We start from the raw sequence: 19,437 nt of genomic DNA on the forward strand, positions 1-19,437 counted from the left end.
ATCAGTGTTCCGCAAACTCTTTCCAAAATAAGAAATTTCCTGACCCCAATTAGATTTTAAAAGATGAAAACTGCTAGCTTGGGGGGGATACAAAGACTAATAGATTAACAGTACCCACTCGTAGAGGTGAAAGTGATTCTTGCGCTGCTTCTATTGGAATGAACAGCAGCCTGGAAAACAAGATGCAGGGTATTTTAGAGACTGCTGGGAGTCACTGCGGTACAAGTAAACACATGGGTTGTGTAGCTAAGAATAGAAATAGGTGCATGTATACTTGCATATACACCAATGCTAGGAGTTTGGTTGATGAATTTGAGGTATTGCTCAAAACATCAAAGGCAGATATAGTTGAGATATCAGAGACGTCGTGTCACACAGATGTGTGTGTGTTATGGGGGTTTAGGGGCGCATAAACTGCCAGGACTACAGTGCGCCTATTCATAGGAAAATGCCGAAAACAAAGTTCAGATGTAACTCATTTTTATTACCAAGATCAAACAGATATAAGGAATGCAGAACTGGAATTTGGGGAGTACAATGTGTACAGGAAGTAAAGACAGGATAGGAAGGGAGGAGGGGTTATGCTATTAGTTATGAAACACACAAAATCCAAGGAAGTGAAGCCAGTCGACATCGCTGGAAAGTGCAGTGTAGAGTCAGTTTGGTGTGACATAAGCATTGGGAGATCAAAATTGAGAGTAGGAGTGTGTTATAGGCCCAATGACTCTGATGAGTACAATAAGAAACTGTACAGAGAAATAGAGTCGGCCAGTAAATCAGAGAGTCTTATAATGGGGGATTTTAATTTCCCGGATATTGACTGGAATTTGTGGGTTGGCCACTCACACACTAGCAAGGCTTTTGGGGATTTATTGGATGATTCTTTTTTACATCTCACGTTCGGGAGGCAACTATAGGGAGTAATACTCTTGATCTGATTATCAGTAGTGATTCTTCATGCATTAAGAATCTGTAGATAAAGGAACCGCTAGGTGACAGTGATCACAGTGTGCTGAAGTGGGATTTACTCAGAGGTAACTATCATCACGGGTAAAGAGAATGGTTTTGCTTTCGTAAAGGCGACTACGGTGGTGTGAGACGGTATTTAAATTCTATACGGTGGGACCAACTGATGATATTACCAACAGCAAATTCAAAATGGGAAGCATTCAAAGAATTTATCTTGGAAGCTACTACGCTTTTCATACCAACTAAGAAATATTGTTCAAGGTTTAGCCCTAAATGGATGTCAGATGAACTAATGAGACATATGGCAGAGAAGAAAATGCATGGGATACATATAAATTAATGGGTGACATGGAAGCCTATGATAGATATAAGCTGGTCTGTAACCAAGTCAAAAAGGTAGGCAAAGGCAGAATATGAGAAATCTTTGGCAAAGGACGCAAAGAAAAACAGCAAAGAGTTCTTTACCTATGTAAACTCTAGAAGGAAAGGGATGACTCAGATTGGTCCACTGGATATTGATAGTTCAACTATTGATGATCCTGCTCAGATGGCTAACAAACTAAATGAGTATTTTGCATCTACATTCACACATCAGGAGTTATTCAGGGAGGGGAATGCCAGAGGTGAATTGAACGCTGGCAGTGAGCTAGATGATTTTGTGATAACTGAGAGGAAAGTGCAGAAGAATTTGTTGAAGGTAAACATAAAAAAGGCACCGGAGTGGGATCGGATCTATCCAGTTATATTAAAGGAGGCAGCAAAGGAAGAAAGCAAACCCCCCTAGCCATAATTAGGAGAGCTTCTTTGGACTCAGGGGAGGTACCCATAGGTACCTCCCCTGAGTCCAACGCACTGCTGCTCCTGCCCACCTGGGTTCCGCAGCCAGGTGGGCAGGAGCAGCAGGGCGTAGCACACGCTTCTTGATTAGACCGGGGTTCGAGCCCGTGACCACCAAATACGGAGGATGCGGAAAGGTCAGGGAATGACCACCGCATATCCCCGGAGCCATATGGCCCTAATTGCTAATGCTTCTAAAAACCAAATAACAAACAAACAAACAAACGAGGTACCCATAGACTGGAGATGTGCAAATTTGACCCCAGTTCACAAAGGAGGATCAAAGGGCGACACAAGTAATTATAGTTCTGTTAGTTTAACTTCTGTTCCAGAAAAATTAATGGAGGCACTGGTTAAAGAAGCACTGCAGGATCATCTAGACAAGACTTCAGTTATAGTTCGGACACAGCATGGTTTTGTTAAGGGAAAGTCTTGCCTGACCAATTTGATTGCATACTGTGATGTGGTCACAAAGGAACTGGATGCAGGAAATAACTTTGATATCTTAGATATATTTGGATCTTAGAAAGGCTTTTGATGCTATTGCACATGGAAGACTGCTGAACAAATTTGAGCAGTGTAGCACTGGGGGCAAATTGCTGCTATGAATAAAGGGGTGGTTGAGTGGGAGAAGACAAAGTGGTAATCAATGGACACTGCTCATCCTGGAGTAATGTTATTAGTGGAGTTCCACATGGTTCATTGTTGGGTCCATTGTTATTTTCTGTATTTATAAATGATATTGATGATGGTATATCAAGCTTAATATCCAAGTTTGCAGACGATACGAAGGGTTGGCAGGGTTGTTAAGGACACTAATAACAGTATGCTGCTGCAACAGGATCTAGAAAAGTTGAGCAGATGGGCTGAGAGGTGGAAAACGAAGTTTAACATTGACAAATGTAAAGTGCTACATATATATATATATATATATATATATATATATATAATCTTTATTGTATACAAACATGATATATACAATAGACCCTTCACAGCAGCAATGCCAGCGGTTTTACATTGGTTGGTGGACAATAGCCTTGGGGGAACGGGCCCACATCGAAGTTCGGGCTCATCCCCCAGAGCCAACAATAAAATGGAATCAGTGTCAGATTATTACAGGATATATACTTTTGACAGTATTTACAATGAAATAATAAAGATATTCATATTTAAATTATGTTATTTATATTCATAAAGATATTGTTGACTTTATTTACAACACATTCATAAAGACATCGTGCTTTCAACATTATTTACAATATATTGGGCATTATTATGCTGCCCTTATCAATGTGCACTTTGCCTGGCCAAGGTCAGGCTCTTAAGGATCTGTCTTCAGTACCTCCGATCCTTCACAAACCTACAGAGGTCGCCGTCAATTGAAACGATTGTGGGGAGCACATATGTGAGCAGTAACCCCAGAGCAACGTATCAACTCTGTGGTACTACACTGACAGTGGTAGAGAACGAAAAAGGACCTGGGGGTAATTGTGCAGGCAGATATGAAGTTTTCTGAGCAGTGCAGACGGTCTGCAAGAGTAGCTCATGGTGTCTTGTCAATGATATATACAGGAATTTTTCTAGCAGGGATAAGGAGGTGATTATCCCCTTGTATAGGTGCCTCCGTGGGCAAGAGCAGCAGTGCGTAGCACACGCTTCTTGATTAGACCGGGGTTCAAGCCCCTGACCACCAAATACGGAGGATGCGGGTAGGTCAGGGAATGAGCAATATGGACTTAGTTGCTAATGCTCCTAAAAACCAAATAACAACAACAAATAACATCCTCTTGTATAAGGCAGTGGTCAGGCCACACCTTGAGTACTGTATACACAAGTCTGGAGGCCTCGTTTTAAGAAGGATGTAGAGCTGTTGGAACGAGTACAGAGAGGGCAACAAGATTAGTGAATGGAATAAAGGGTTGCTCTTACGAAGAAAGGCTTAAGTTTTGCAAATTACAGTGTCTGGAGACTAAACACTTGCGAGATGATATGATTGAGGTGTATAAAGCCTTGAATGGTTAGAGCATGCTCAATGCTGATGGGATTCTTCTTCTTGTTCAACTGAGGGGGCATAAATTCAAATTGAGGAAAGACAGATACAGGATAGATGTGTGGAAGTTTGCCTTTAGCCAGCTGGTGGTTGGTTGGTTGGTGGAACAGACTTCCATCCCTTATTGTGGAAGTTGATAGCCTAAATAAATTTAAGGCTGAGCTGGACAGGTAATTTGGAACGAAGAGAGGGGTGAAATTTGAGTTTTTTTTTTTTTTTTTTTTTTTTTGGCTGATGCTGCATAAGCTTGCTTTCTTGCATCATATGCCTCTACTCATGCTAATGAACTTGAGTCAGAAATTAATGAAATACTTTTAACTATTTTTGCTAAAAAGTTCAAAGCCTAGAAAATATGGACTGAGATCGTCTAAGATTATCTCAGTACCAGAATAGAATCCAAAAGGGCATTTTCTTCCGCTAATCAAATATGTACCAAAATTAGATCCATTTTAAACGATCATACTATGGATTGCTTATGTTTATTAAGAGCTCACTTTATTCGGACAGGTAGTGTGGGTGCTTAAACATAACCAAACTTTGCAGGAACAATATATATTTGTTTTTAGAATAACTGTGTTTTAATGATTTTTTTTTCAGAATATTTATTATTGCAATAAAAGTTTATTTAAAACACAAATTCAAGTAATTACGGTACTTGTCTTGTTTTTTTTTTCTTACTTTATTGCACCTAATTGTCATCAAAATTTATTGAGAAATTTGTTTTTGGAATACCGGTATCCCGGTTTCATAAAATAAAAATACCGAAATACCATTATTAAGATTTTGACCGGTATTGTAAGCCCTGCTTGTCACCTCTGATCGTCGCCACCGTGTAAGATTTAAAGAAATGCATACATTTGTTTTTAAAAATAATGACTAAGTTGATAGTAATAACTCCTGATATTTACCGGCGCACATTCTCAAATTATTCAAATAATTGTTATCAATCAAATTATTTGTTAACGAAATATCAAAGTATATTTCGTTAACTAAGTCAATTAAAAATAAGAATTAGCAATGTTCGAATTTTACTATAGTTTGGTTATTAGTAAATTTTTCTCTAGGATGCATTGTTTTATTAAACTCCTTGATAGGCAATGGTGTATTATTTTTGAGTAGACTTTTCTTGATGGAGGTTTGAGTCTGCTTTGTAATATCTGCTCACATCTTTAAATTTCAGTAAGATTTCCTTTCCGGTGACAAGCCTTTTTATATATTACTTTTTTAATTTTTCTGTGAAAAGAATCAAGGAATACCTGGGGAGGGGTTGGCTAATTCTAGATTTGATCACGTGTACTAGAAGCAACAAAAATAAACATTGAATTCTCTTAATTCATTATACTACGTGTACTGATCTATTTGTCGCCATTATGCTTACGATATCCTGATTTTCAGTGTGGGTGAGTCATTAGTGCAAGTGCATCAATTACTTTATTTCTTATTTAAAAATTGAACTTATTAAATCTGTCTAATATCATGAATTAACCCCATGGGCTCACATCTGGTGAGTGTGGGCTTGGCACACCCAGGGTCCTGAGCTGGATATCATCATTCTTCTATTTCTTGTTGATTCCTTCTACTCTCTCTCTCTCTCTCTCTCTCTCTCTCGGGGTAATTCCAAAATTTTTTTTTTTTTTTTGGCTGGTGCAACATAAGCCGCAGGCTTCCTTGTACCATACAGATAATAATAATAATAATAATAATAATAATAACTAGATTCCTTGTGGACACTTTTCGAATGTTATATATGATATATTTTGTAGATGCCAATATCGTGAACAAACATATATTCAAGAATGGTTTTGATAATGCATAATAAATCATCTGAAGAAAAAAAAAAAAAAAAACATCGTACTTCTCGAACGGCTCCAGAGAAGTGCGACTGGACTCATAAGAAACATACCGATGGTATGTTTCGCTGTTTGGAAACGACGCACGTGGGGAGAAAATCGATTAGGAACATAAGAAGGAAAGCCACGTGCCTATGAAGCGCCTTTGCGCAAAGCCTTATATCAATGAACTCATAACAAAATACATTTTGTAATTAAAAAAGCTATTTTGGAACTGAAAAAACAACTATGTTCTAACACTCCAAGAAAAACATGTTTTTTATCATTTACAAGTTGAAAACAAATTTTAGATTATATGCAATGGGTTGGTAACTTTTTGGTAATGCTTATAGTAAAGTACAAGCAAAATCGAGAATAACCATTCTTATTCTCAATTTTTAATTATTTTAATTTTTTAAATTTGTAAACTATTAAACTTCTGATGTGTATTAAACTCCTATATCCTTGATTAGTGCACAACTTGCACCGCACGCAACGGCCCTGTATATAATAAGTCCCTGAATGGGACGGTGGTTTGGTATCTGTGATACCAAGAGACCATCTATATCTACCCTACTAGCGAGAATATGCAGTAGGCATGCACCCAGTGCTTTTTGGAGGGTGGGGGGCTAAGAATCAGGGTCGTTGCCTTGACCTGTAGAAAAATAACGAACTTTTTTCGTTAGATCGAGTGTCTTTTGGGGTGGAGATCTGCACCCAGCAATGCCTCTCATATGCAGTGCATATTTCTCTCTTAGGAGAGAAAAGAAGCAGGTTTTTATTTTGTGGGACATTCATATAAATTGAAGGGGGAATACAAATAGACTGGATCTCAGGAAATAGCTTATAGTCAACTATATACCTTATAGTGAAGTTTCCTGATAGGAAAAAAAATTACTTGGTCATAAACAGCTCTTTCATGTGTTCAATCTTCATCTATTCCGCTTGAGGTGCAACAGAAAGCAACGGTTGACAGTGACGTTACTCGCTGTAACTTCTGAATGGGTCCATTATTCTCATATAACTTCAGGCGGAGTGCATTTGACTGTAAAAAGACCGTGAAGTTCAAGGTTTAGGGCCCCATAAAAGTAAGATAGGAAAGTGGAGGATTTTTTTTGTAGCTGCAGCAAAAGCCTGGATTCCTCCCATCGTGGGTGAATCTCTTCAAAGAAGTTGTAATTAAGCCATCGGAATCCTCAAAAGAAAGTAGTTGGTTTAAAACAACAGCACAATTACGGATTAATGAGCATGTAACATTCCATCACTCAACATGAAAAATAAAATCGCCAATTCACACATGCTACCCTTCGATACTGGACGTCAATAAGCTGTCCACTAATGGTAAAGTAAACAGTTTTATCTCCTCTGCATCAGCCATGTCGTGGCACAAGCAGCTGTTCGCGAAATGACACGACTGCTTGCAGCGAGATGAACAGAAAATGAAAGAGAGAGCGAGAGAGACACACAAAAGCTATAGTTTGGAATAATATTTCTCATCGTTCGTTTGTAAATGCCTGTGCCTGATTTCCGTTATAGACTGGGGGAATTTGAGGCTTTTCTTTTGGGGCTGGAGATGTGGGCAAACCAGCCATGGACACATGATACAGATCTGTGCATGAGTGTATTCGTGGCGTGTGTACAAAGGATAACGTATAGGAGTAAATCCACTATGGATGTTGTTCGATATGAGAATTTTGAGTGCCCATGATGTCATTTAAGCTTATTCGAATATGCTACTTGAGGAATGTTATGCTTTTATATAGCATTTCTTTATTAAATCAGTTTCTCTATTTTGGTTCCTTTATTCTTTAAGTAGAATGTTGAAAGAAACGTGAGTGTGATGTAACCTTGGAAAAGTTTGATGATGAATAGAAAGATAAATTACAAAATAAGAGGGTTAGAGAAGAATAAATGCTCTTATCTCCTGAATAAAAATGAAAGTAGCAGTGTGATTACTGCAAATATAAGTTGATTGAATACTAAAGTTCACATTATGTACAAATGGGTACGAATGGGAGCTCACCAGTGTTGTGTAATGTTGAGAGAATAAGTAATGTGTTTGAAGATGGCTATATAAACTGACGATTACTGCCTGGGAAGTAAAGGATGTAATTATGAGAAACTGTGTTTATGATGTTATGAGAACTGGCAGCTTACTGCATTTACCTTTTCCAGTGCAGCAACCTTTCGATGGCGACTGGATTGGATTATTAAAAGGGTCGAGGCTAGTGAAGTCATGAGGCGTAAGTATATGGTATCTGTAAATTGCGTGTATTGTAGTCCGATTTTCATCCACTTGAGAGAAAAATCTCTATATCAACGCCTGAGCTGTCTAACTACATCACTAGTGAAAACACAAACCTTTATGGTGAATTATGCGAACTGTGTGGAATCTCATGCCTCTTCCAGGTGGCTACACAAAACTTATGACAAAGTATGAACAGCGCGCTTGCTGCAGGTTGTTTTCGTAATGGTCCAGTTTATCACTTTTTGACAGATGACGGAGCAGTTTCACCCTTAAATACTAATCTGAATCGGATTGAAAATAAAGAGGGGTATTATGATGAATATAAACCACGAAACCAATAACTAGCAAGCATTTAACGCCCTGGACCGCCACTAGAAGGGCCGAATCATAAGAAGTGAATGAGAATCATTTTACGTGTTTGACGAAATCTTACAGCAGAAGAAAAGACTAACATCTTTAAAGAAGTAGGCACTGACAGTTATTTTTAAGTTGTGTAAACATGTGTAATGTGTGAATAATAAATGCAAATTGCTGCAATTTTCTTATATGTAGATAGAATGCACTTGGAATCGACTATTCAAAAATATTCTCGGTTCCACTCATTTCAGATATCCGAAATTCCATTGCGATATGTTTGAATTTAATGTTTTATAATGATGTACATTATTACTGGAACATGTGCTTTTAATTGTTGATATGTGGATAGATAAATACCCAGGTAACCATATGGTGAAAGGTGGCACATTCACTTGCTTGTAACAAAAATATTTGTATGGAACATTTTTTTGTGCACTTCGTGACTCTCTTTGGGAATATTCTGTACATTGAGTACTGTACTTTGGAAATACTCCGTGTATACACTGAGTAGCCAGTTGATTAGATACATCTACCCAATAGCGAGTAGGTCTCCCTTTAGCCCTCGAACATTCTGTATTCATAGTGGCATGTACCCAACCAGATGTTGAATGTATGCCCTGTGTGATGCTAATCCATGATGACTTAATTCATTTCCACAATCTTTGCAAATCTCTACTACGAAGAGTTCATTCCATTCATTTCATAGGTGCTCAATCGGATTGGGATCTAGTGAGTCGGGAAGCCACTGCAGTAGTCTGAATTACACTGCAACCACGAAGGGATCTGGTGGCTGGATCTCGAAATGGTTTTCCGACTAGTGGTGCAGTTGCTAGTGGTGTAGCAATTAGTGGTTTAATTGCTCACTGGTATCAAGGATATGCAATGTGCACCACGAAAACACTTCCCTACACCATTACACCGCCGTCTCCACTATACTGTAACACCTGGCAGGATGGATATCCATGGATCGTGCTGTTCTCGCACATTCTGGTCCTCTCATCAGATTGAAACAGAAGGAACCGGTATTCGTCATTTTTCCAATCTTCCAGTGTTAGTGTTCCTCATCCCGCGGTAACCTTACTTTCTTGTTTTTGCTGATAGGAATAGAACCCGTTTCGGTTGTCGGCTGCGATACCTCACCAGTGACTAGGTATGACGAGTTGTGTGTTCTGAAATGCTTCTCTTGTTAAAACTGTTGCAATTGGTGGTTATTTGACTGTGTAGCCTTTTTTTTTGTTACTCTACATGAGTGCTATTAGCTTCCGTTGGCCTCTCGCATCCACAAGCTCTTTCAGAACATTGGATCGCCGTTGGCTGGAAGTTATTTTATTATTGGACCAATGTCGATACGACCAAGACACAGTGGTACGTGCAAACCATAGCGGGGTTGCAGTTTCCGAGTGGTGCCTCCGTAGCCAGGTATGCAGGAGCAGCAGTGCGTAGCACACGCTTCTTGATTAGACCGGGGTTCGAGCCCTTGACTACCAAATACGGAAGATGCGGAAAGGTCAGGGAATGACCACCGCGTATCCCCGGAGCAATATGGCCTTAGTTGCTAATGCTCCTAAAAACCAAATAACAACAGCAGTTTCCCTGCGTATCCACCCACCTGCTTTATTCGCATCATACAGACACATACTGTTATCGAAGGGTTACTCGATTTCATGAAGAGTATAGGTGTACCTAAATAATCTGTCATTCAGTGTTTATATAATAAAAAATGAAAAAAAAATTACTCACCAGTTTTATAGTTATGTAAATGATTATCGTTTGCTTTTTGGGGTTAGGATGTTTTCATAAATGCAGTATTTGGGAAGCGCCGTTCTACATACTTTCCAATGAAATTTTTCCGTAATCAGAATTTTGATTGATATGTGGGTTGCACTTCCTGTCTCCCACACTTACAAAATCCTGCAAGTAACGGTTTCCAAGAATGTTTTTCTTACAAGCATATCCACATTACATAAAAGTTAAATTCCTCCAAGGCGTAATGTTTATTTAGACTTCTTCTGTAATCTCGAGGCCAACGTAACGCCACAAGTGACATAACGTTGCTTGCGGACATTCTGTCAGTTTGCATCGTGGCCTGTGACGGCATTATGTCAAACGCAGAAAGATTAGAACGGAAAATAAAGTGAGTAGCAGAATACAGCCTCATATTTATGTGTAGTATGAAGAGTAAGCGGACTTAATCCCCAGGGTTAAGCTCGCTTTGCTTTCTCAGATTTCAGGTTATATTGTTTCAACCAACTTTCAAGGGCGTACTATTAATAGCCCTGTTTCTAAGTGTTTACCATCAATTTATTTCATCCAAATAAACCTAACTTGCAAGTTTTTATTTGGGGATTTGCAGAAAAATGGTATTTTTTGAATTACTTAGTGCACTCTTGCTCTCTTTGTAGTGTTTTCAACCCGGTATTCCCATCGTTTGTTTCGCCTATATGTTTTTTGTATAATGCATGTGTTATTTTATAACACATGCAGTTGCTATCTAGGATGCGACATTGTGTATTTACGATTATATATTTATGAGGGATAGGCAAAACCCGTTGTGTGTGTGTATATATATATATATATGCAAGTACAGTGTATTGAAATGCAATTTATTCGGAATTTCGAAAGACTAGATTCAATCAGTTAAATTGAAACTTGCATGGAGGAAAGCACATGCGATTTAATCAACTTATAAAAACTGTTTCCAGAAAGCAAGATACAAAAGGATAAAAATATGCAGGATTTAACAATCAGTGAACTGATAAAAATACCATTTTAATTTTTTCCAGGGCCGGATTTAAGATTTTATTTTAAATGAATTAAGAGTGTCCACTGTTTCTTACAAAAAATGTATAATATGCAACACGTTTCATTTATATAATTAATGATCCCATGATAGGCTATTGAATGCTTATCTATATCATTCAACATCTGCTGCACCGCTGCTACTTTGTTAATTTAGGCAAGCTCATCAAAAGTGGACAACTTGTTTAGCATCTTCAAAATTTGTCATCGTAGGTAGCTCCCAAGTACGGGAAGCTCAAGATGTCTTTCTACCTCAGTTACTTGCACTATATGTTAACAAAATTAAAATTGGATGAAAGAAAAGCACTTGATTATTAGATATTTCATTACAGATGCAAACGAGCATATTCAACAAAACATTTTGTGTCCAAAATGTCAGTGTAAACACAGTAAGTCTCTCTCCCTGCATCCTTTGCGTTAACGTTTGTATAATACAACTCGTATGACTCAACTTACTAAAATATATCAGTACTCATCATACAGTCCGCGCGGTGGCACAGTGGTTATAATCACTGCCCTCCCCACACCAGGTGAAAAAGGCCCCTGTTCGAATCCCGTCTGTGAGGCAGGGACCTGTTATTGGTTTTTTTCACTGCGTGATTGAGTTAGTCGGTTTAGGGATGGACAGCAAGTCCTCTCCCCCGGAAGCTCGGGTTCTCTGTCTAGCAAGACAGGAAGATCGTCCAGAGAATACACCCAACTTATGGGCAAATGAGTTGGCTCTCGGGTGGCCCTAATACGACATATGTCAGTACTGATTATACTGTTGGTTACAAAGAACTGTGATAAGAACTGATGAAGGTTTGTTTATAATAGCTGAAACGTTAGCAGTTATTATAATTTAATATTTTAGTAAGTTAAATTAATGCAAAAAGAGTCTGAATTATTACATTGTTTATACACAATGTAAATTTGATAGCAATATACAATCATAGTATACATAAGAAACATAGGTTTAGAATATGTATTATACAGGGTGTCTACATAGAAATGAAACAACTTTGAACGCTTAACTTTTTATTGAAGAATGAAACAAGAAGAATATACAGATCATAATCAGTATGCTTGAGTTTCATGTGATATATACGAATATAACATCCGGGTACTTTAGGGTATGTAATGTGGATGTCTGTAATGATTGTACATCACAGATATGCTTCAGCTGTTTATGGCACCACAATTTATGACTCTTGACAATAGTGAAGAGAAATCCTCTAGGCGGTTGAAGGTCATTCGTTAACTACCCCTTTCTTTTCTTATACCTTTCACCAACATAATTTGGGGTACCAAATTCTTACGTAAACAGTGAGTGTCTTAGACTTACAGATTGTTGATGGGAAGGGTGAAATTGTAACTTGACTGCATCACAAAAAATGCTTAGTGATGACCTTGACCCGCCTAGAGAAATTCTTCGTACTGTAGTAATTCAAGATTTCGACGTGAGTCGCCTTGAATTTTCTTTCATTTTTCTCACGTACAAAAAAAAAAAAAAAAAAAAAAAACCAGTCATTGGGTTTTTAATACACGGAAGAATTATTAAATGTACTGCAATGAACGGATAGATTTTGCGAATTTGTCATGTGGACACTGATTAGATAAGGCTGCGATTAAAGTCGATATAATATTTTTAGAACTGTTGATAAGATAAGAAATTTCGCAATTACACGAAAAAATGCTGGTTGAGGTTACACCCGACCTAATCAGCGCTTAAGATACGTCAAAAGTCCTATTATGCCATGAACTGTCGATAACGGGAAAATTAATAGTCGTCGAACTTATACAATTCCATATATCTCCAGTTATACTTGACTTGTAGAACTTTTGTATACGATCACTGTGCGGCAACGCGGTGAAGAATATTCTGGCGATGTTGGCAATAACTGAGCGATGGTGTCCTTAAGTTCTTCAATTGAGTGTGGGCTGTTCACAAATGCTTCCACTTTAAGATAACCCCAGAAAAGTAAAGTCTGTTGATTTTAGCGGTTTTGCAGATCACGCGATCTTTAAGCACAATTTTTGCTGTCTGCAGTGGCATCGCAGATGGGTGTGCAGTTGCGCCGTTTTCTTGGAAATACTCTTTCCGACATGCCGGTCATCCAGTTGGTCTATGAACCTCTCAGACATTTCCAGATATCTCTGAGTGCTGACTGTTTCTGTAAAGAGAATATGGCGGTAATAAGGAACAGCAAACACCGAATTTCATGGAATGCAGCAGCACCTCATATTTCATATAGATCTTTCCTTACCCGAATTCTCGTGTTTTAACTATTCACATATTCATTTAGATGGAACCACACTTCCTGTGCAAAGAATATGCGGTCTAAAATGTTCACGCTGCTGCCATGTATTGCTGGAATCACTTAAATACGTTTAATAAATACGTTTTGTTTTGTTCGTGGAACAAAATAATCCATGTTCAGAACAGAAACTGAACTGCTAAAGGAACATAATGTAAAATATAGGACAGAATGAACTAACGCGATATTAGTATTAGAATAGCCAAATGATGCAAGGCATTGGACGTTTCTAAAAAAATAAATAAATTCATACTTTTATCAAAAAGTGACCATCTTATTCCACCTTGAACTTTGTTAATTCACCACCTTGGCCACTTGGGAAATACCGTATTTGTCGGCTTATAAGACGCATTTTTTTCCTTATAAATACCATAAAAAATCGCCCTGCCTGCCTCTTAGAAGCCGAAAGTGGCAATACAGCACATGCGCAAAACCGAGAGTTACATATAGTAGTTAACGGATAATTAACTACTATACATTAGTACACTTTTCAGTAATTACCAGGCTGTTGTTCGAGTAAAAGTGAATTCCAGTTATACATTTAATCCCTAATCAATGGCAGGCGCGGCGCATCAAGAAGGCAAAATTATACTATTGGATTTAAGCTAAAAGTAGTACAGTACAATACTCCAAAGAACGGGAACAGAGCAACAGAACGAAATTTCGGACAACCGCCTACTGAGAAGATGATTTGTAAATGGAGGAAGCAGGAAGTTTTATGACAAGAAGTTGATTAATCAAAGCACAACTTTCGTAAAATTCCACCTAAATGGCCAAATTTGGAAGAAAACTTGTATAATTGAATAATAGAACTTAGAGACATTGGTATTGCAGTGAGAAGATGAAACTAAAATTATAATAGTAGAAGAACGGAAACAAACAGCTGATATTGCGATACACGAATTTAAAGGTACTTAATCTTGAAAAGAAACTGGTTAAGTTTACGCACAATAATAAGAATAGCCCAAGAATGCCTGCTGAGTACGAACGTAAAATATGAGATTTCCATAAATTTTTCCTTAATGCTAGAAAACGAAGCAACTACGAACTGGATGGCTTAACTTCCCAGTTACAGCCGTTAGATGTCAGAAGTCAAGTTTTATACTGTTAGCAAAATTGGGAATATAGATAAAATTCCGTTGACTTTTGACCAATAAAACCGTAAATCTTAGAGGGCAAAAATCTGTAACTATTAAAGCCACTGGACATGAAAAGACACACTACACCGCAGTTTTAACTTGTGCTGATGGGACCAAACTTCCGCCAATGTTAATTTTTAAAAGAAAACTTTACCGAAAGAAACTGCCAAATGGAATTCACGTACTTGTACAACCGAAGAGATGGATGGATGAAGAATAAATCAAGGATTGGTTTGTAAAAGTTTGATTCAAGCGTTCTGGTGGACTACTGCGTAAAAATGCACTATTAGTATGGGACCAGTTTAGAGCACATAGGACTGAAAACATAAACCAACTGCCGAAATGATGAACACAGAATTGGCGATAATTACTGGTGGCTTAACTTTCCAGTTACAGCCGTTAGGTGTCAGCAATCAATAAGCCATTCAAGAATAGCATGCGGGAGAAATGAGATGATAGAGGGGAACCATTATACGACACCTACGGAAAAGATGAAACGTCCATCAATAAAACAAGTGTGTGAATGGGTGCTGAAGCCTTGGCATGATGTTAAGACTGAAATTGTAGTCAAGTCCTTTAAAAAATGTGGTATAAGTAATGCAGTGGATGGCACTGAAGATCATTTATTGTATGAGAGTGACAGTGATACTGGTGAAGAGGATTATGATGATGTTGAGGATAATGATGATCAAGTCAGTAATTAATCTGAAGTTGAATAATTCTAAAATAATAAGAGTAATAATCCTATACCTTTCTTTATTGGCTTTTATTTTTACTGAATTTTAAATTTCCATTGTATTAATAAATTTTTTTCAAAAGTTTTTTTTCTCTTTATTAAATTTACCGTTCCAAATTTAGGGTGCGTCTTCCATGCCGCAGCATCTTATAAGCCTACAAATACGGTAATTTATTCCAAGATCTTACGCTATACAACTGCCAGATAGCGGAAGATAACAGTTGTAGAAGTTTGATCTGTAATGATTTCTGCATAAATGTTGTCCTTTTCTAGTCTTAATACATATGGTCATTTTAAAATATATTCGGAATTTACATGGGGGGGTCAAGTACTAATTATTTTGTCCCGTTTTAAAATTACCTTGCACATCATATCGGTCAAGTTTTATACTGTTTGTCTAACATTACTTCTTACCTTGTTACTAGGTAGATTGACTTTCACAGTGTAAGAAAAAATTCTCACAACGTTCATGCTTTCATAGTTGACCCAATTTTTGTACCAGCACAAGGTACCACTGTTTCTGTAAGTTTAATGGGTGAAAGTTGGTTTTTTTTTTTTTTTTTTTTTTTTTGTTAGTTGTTAGCGCATTAGCGGCCATAATGCACCTCCCAAGGTTTTTGCATTTTACTATGATCCAAGCCCGAGGCGGGATTTGAACCCGCGACCTTTGGGTAATCCAGTCGGTGGTGAAAGTTGTCGATTTTGTCATTGCTTATCTAAATTTATAATCATAATATTTCCGAATACCTTAGACCAGTGCTTTTCATATATATATATATATATATATATACTGTATGTGTGTGTGTATGATGTATTCACACCATAGAAAATATGGTGTGAATACATCATACAATATATATATATATATATATATATATATATATTATTTTTCTTTTTTTTTTCTTTTTTTTTCTTATTTTTAAGTTTATGATAAATGCAATGGTACGCTGCTTACTTTGTTTAGAGCCAAAAATAAGTAGAAAAGAATAAACGGGGAGGAAGGAAGGAAAATGTGCTGTACTGAGTACAAGCCAAGGCCATCGGAATATACAGCACAACGTTAGTTAGTTTTCAAGAGAAAAAACATATCTACAGCTCATTGGTTTACAGAATAAGAAGCACTTGAAAATTAAATGGAGCAAATTTTAAATGCATTAATAAATAATTCTATTTTAATGAACAAATGCATTAATTATATTATATTTAGTGGGATCCACTTTAGAAAGCTCTACTTTTGACTATGAGCTTTATCAGAAAAATCGAGCGGATCAGTCTTCCCCCCCCCCCACCAATTGCCAGAAAATTAGTAGCTTTAGAGAGTATCCGCTCCATTAAAGATTTTGTATGGTGTGAATACATCATACAAAATCTTAAATGGAGGAGACATGCATTGGTGGGCTTTTGCATACCGCACGCACGAAACCATAAGTAACAAAATAACATTTCATTTTGAACATGCTGCATTCGAAATGAAATAAAATTTGAGACTTCTATTCTGTTTACGTATAGTCTAAGAATCTCTGCCTACAACGTAGTCTGCATTGGTTTAACGAAACTTAACAAAACCTAGAGTAACCTTAACATATTATTTAACTTATAAGTTTAACTGTTAAACATGAGGACATTCACTTTGCTAGTCATAAACACAGAATAATCTTCATTATAATGATGCTACAGTCATCTGTAATTCAGTTTAAAAAAATCTCTTTAAGTAACGGAATTCATCTCTCGCCATGAGAAAGAACGCTGTTATATTTAATAAGCACGCAAAATTACTGATGCTGCTTCCAGTGACAGTCAGCCATAAAACTGGAGAAAATTTGAAACGTGATGACTCAACAACTTACTCAAAATGCTGAGTAGTGGACTTACAGCAGTCAATCCAGAAGTAGAAAAGGAATTCAGTCGAAACAGCACATCTGAGTTCAAAATGGGAATAGAGTAAATGCAAGATGGATCATTAGTTATCTAGGCTGTTTTCTTCATAATAAAGTTGGGAAGTCGGAGTCCAAAACAGTGCAACCACTTTTGGGAATTTAACATTCATTAAATTACAAACGTGGTTGCATTTTTTTTTGGATTTGAATGGTAGGTTGTTAATTAAAATATTAAACTCGTGTGGATCTTAAATACTTCATGTGCAATTAAAATACTAATTCAGTATTGACACCTGCAGTGTTCGTTATATCTCCAGATAAGTGTCGGTGTTATGGTTTGTTAATATATTGTAATGAATAGGTGATAACACATCATTACATCTTCTTGGTTGATTTTGGCTGTCCAGGGGTGAATCTCGATTAATAAACTGATATAAAGTGCACTAATAAATAATTCATTCCAGAAGTGTGTGCTTTAGGGGTGAAATCTGTCGGCGTGTGGAGTTTGGGACACCCTACTCCCTCTGCTTGACATGGGCTAACTACAGACCAGCCCTTTAAAAAGCTTAATAGCTTCTTCAATAAGAAAAAAATCTTTAAACTTCACGAATGGAAGTAGAAAAACCACTATACTGTCGCAGAGGACATAAAAATAAATAATAGAGGGCGCTGATAAATTCTCGGCCCGACCAGCTTCTAATTTTTTTTTTCGACAAATGGGTGTCAAATTATGAAAGAGCATATCTTTTTAAGTTAAACAGCCCATTTGCTTCAAAAAAAACTCTAATATCTGTTTTTTTTTCTTTAAAAAGTTGAAGAAAGGATGTCAACTCAAAACGTCACTTTCAGTAAAACTGTAAGTACAGCGGTTATGAAATTCTTATATCTACAGAGGAAAAAAACACACCAAAGGAAATTCGTATTGATATGTTGCCGACGTTAGGAGAACAGTGTCCATGCTATTCAACCATCAAAAACTGGGTTACAAAATTTAATTTTATTTATTTATTTTATTTTATTATTTTTTTTTTTTTTTTGACACTGAGGATGCAGAGGACAGGAAGATCAGTATCTTTGAAAATGTTAATGTCACTCACACCGTAATACTTCTAATAGACGAATTTCTGCTAAACGGATAGCTGTGACTGTAGACATATCCAGGGTACGTGTTGGATATATTGTTCATGACATTTTGGACATACGGAAGCGAAGCTTTCTGCCAAATGGATCCCACAAATGAAATGTCTGATCAAAAGTGACAGCGTGCCCTGTCTTCCACCACCATTCTTCACCATTTTGAGGAAGGTGCCAATTATTTATTTGCGCGAATTGTAACCATGGATGAAACATGGTTGTTTCATTATAATTCAGAGACCAAGGAACAGTCGGAGAGAAGACACTGTGGCTCCCCCATCCAAAGAAGTTCTGCACCTAGAAGTCTGCTGGGAAGGTCATCGTCCTGTCTTTTGGGACAAGAATAGTTTTCTGTTTATTGACTACCTGGAAAAGGGTAAAACGATAACTGCTGAGCATTATTCATCATTTTTGGACAAACTGAAGGCGGAAATGAAGGCCAAACGCAGGAAAAATTTCATCTGAGGAGTGCTGTTTTTGCAGGACAGTGCTCGGCACCCATGCCAAATTGACTGAACTAAGTTTCTGGCTTCTTCATCATCCTCCATATTCAGCAGATTTTTGCACCTCTTCCCAAATCTCAAATAATATTTAAAGAGTATCAATGCATAAAATAATGACATCATACGAGCAACAGATGCCTGATTTGGGGAGTACAGTAGTCTTTCGATTTCTATTTACGAGGTTCTCAAATGCTGGAAGATCGTTGTAGGAAGTGTGTGGGGTTGAAAGACGATTTCATTGAATGAATAAACTATTTATATAATTGAATTATCTTGTCACAGCACCCTCTCGTATAATATATAATGTTTAAATATAAATCATACTAAATATATGTGGATCTTTTAAGAGGTATGTGAACAAAAAAAAAAAAAAAAAAAAAAAAAACTTGGCTATTACTCTTAATACACTGTGAGATATGTTTCTTATGTATGCATAAGATTTAAGTACATATGTGCATAAAGCATGGTACGAATTAGAAATTCACTGATGAACGTTCAGTGTAGATACACAATATTTTGTTCGTAGTGAACTCGAAATTAGTTGAAATGGGATCGATTAAATTGTATCTCATATTGTGACTTGTGACTCTGGATGCCACGACCCAGACGGCACCGTTTCAAGGCTTATATTGGCCTATCATGGGTGGTGGCATCCGCCGAGA

The 19,437-nt window shown here is 37.2% G+C and overlaps 1 protein-coding gene across 1 annotated transcript in view; it reads left to right on the forward strand.

Moving 5' to 3' along the window:
• LOC150089222 (neuroendocrine convertase 1-like) overlaps positions 1-19,437 on the forward strand; it is a 130,273-nt gene that overhangs the window by 46,206 nt on the left and 64,630 nt on the right. The gene's annotated exons all lie outside the window — the stretch shown is intronic.

This window comes from Mastigoproctus giganteus, chromosome 2, assembly GCF_048544385.1.
Source record: "Mastigoproctus giganteus isolate SK-2022 chromosome 2, ASM4854438v1, whole genome shotgun sequence".
NCBI lineage: Eukaryota > Metazoa > Arthropoda > Arachnida > Uropygi > Thelyphonidae > Mastigoproctus > Mastigoproctus giganteus.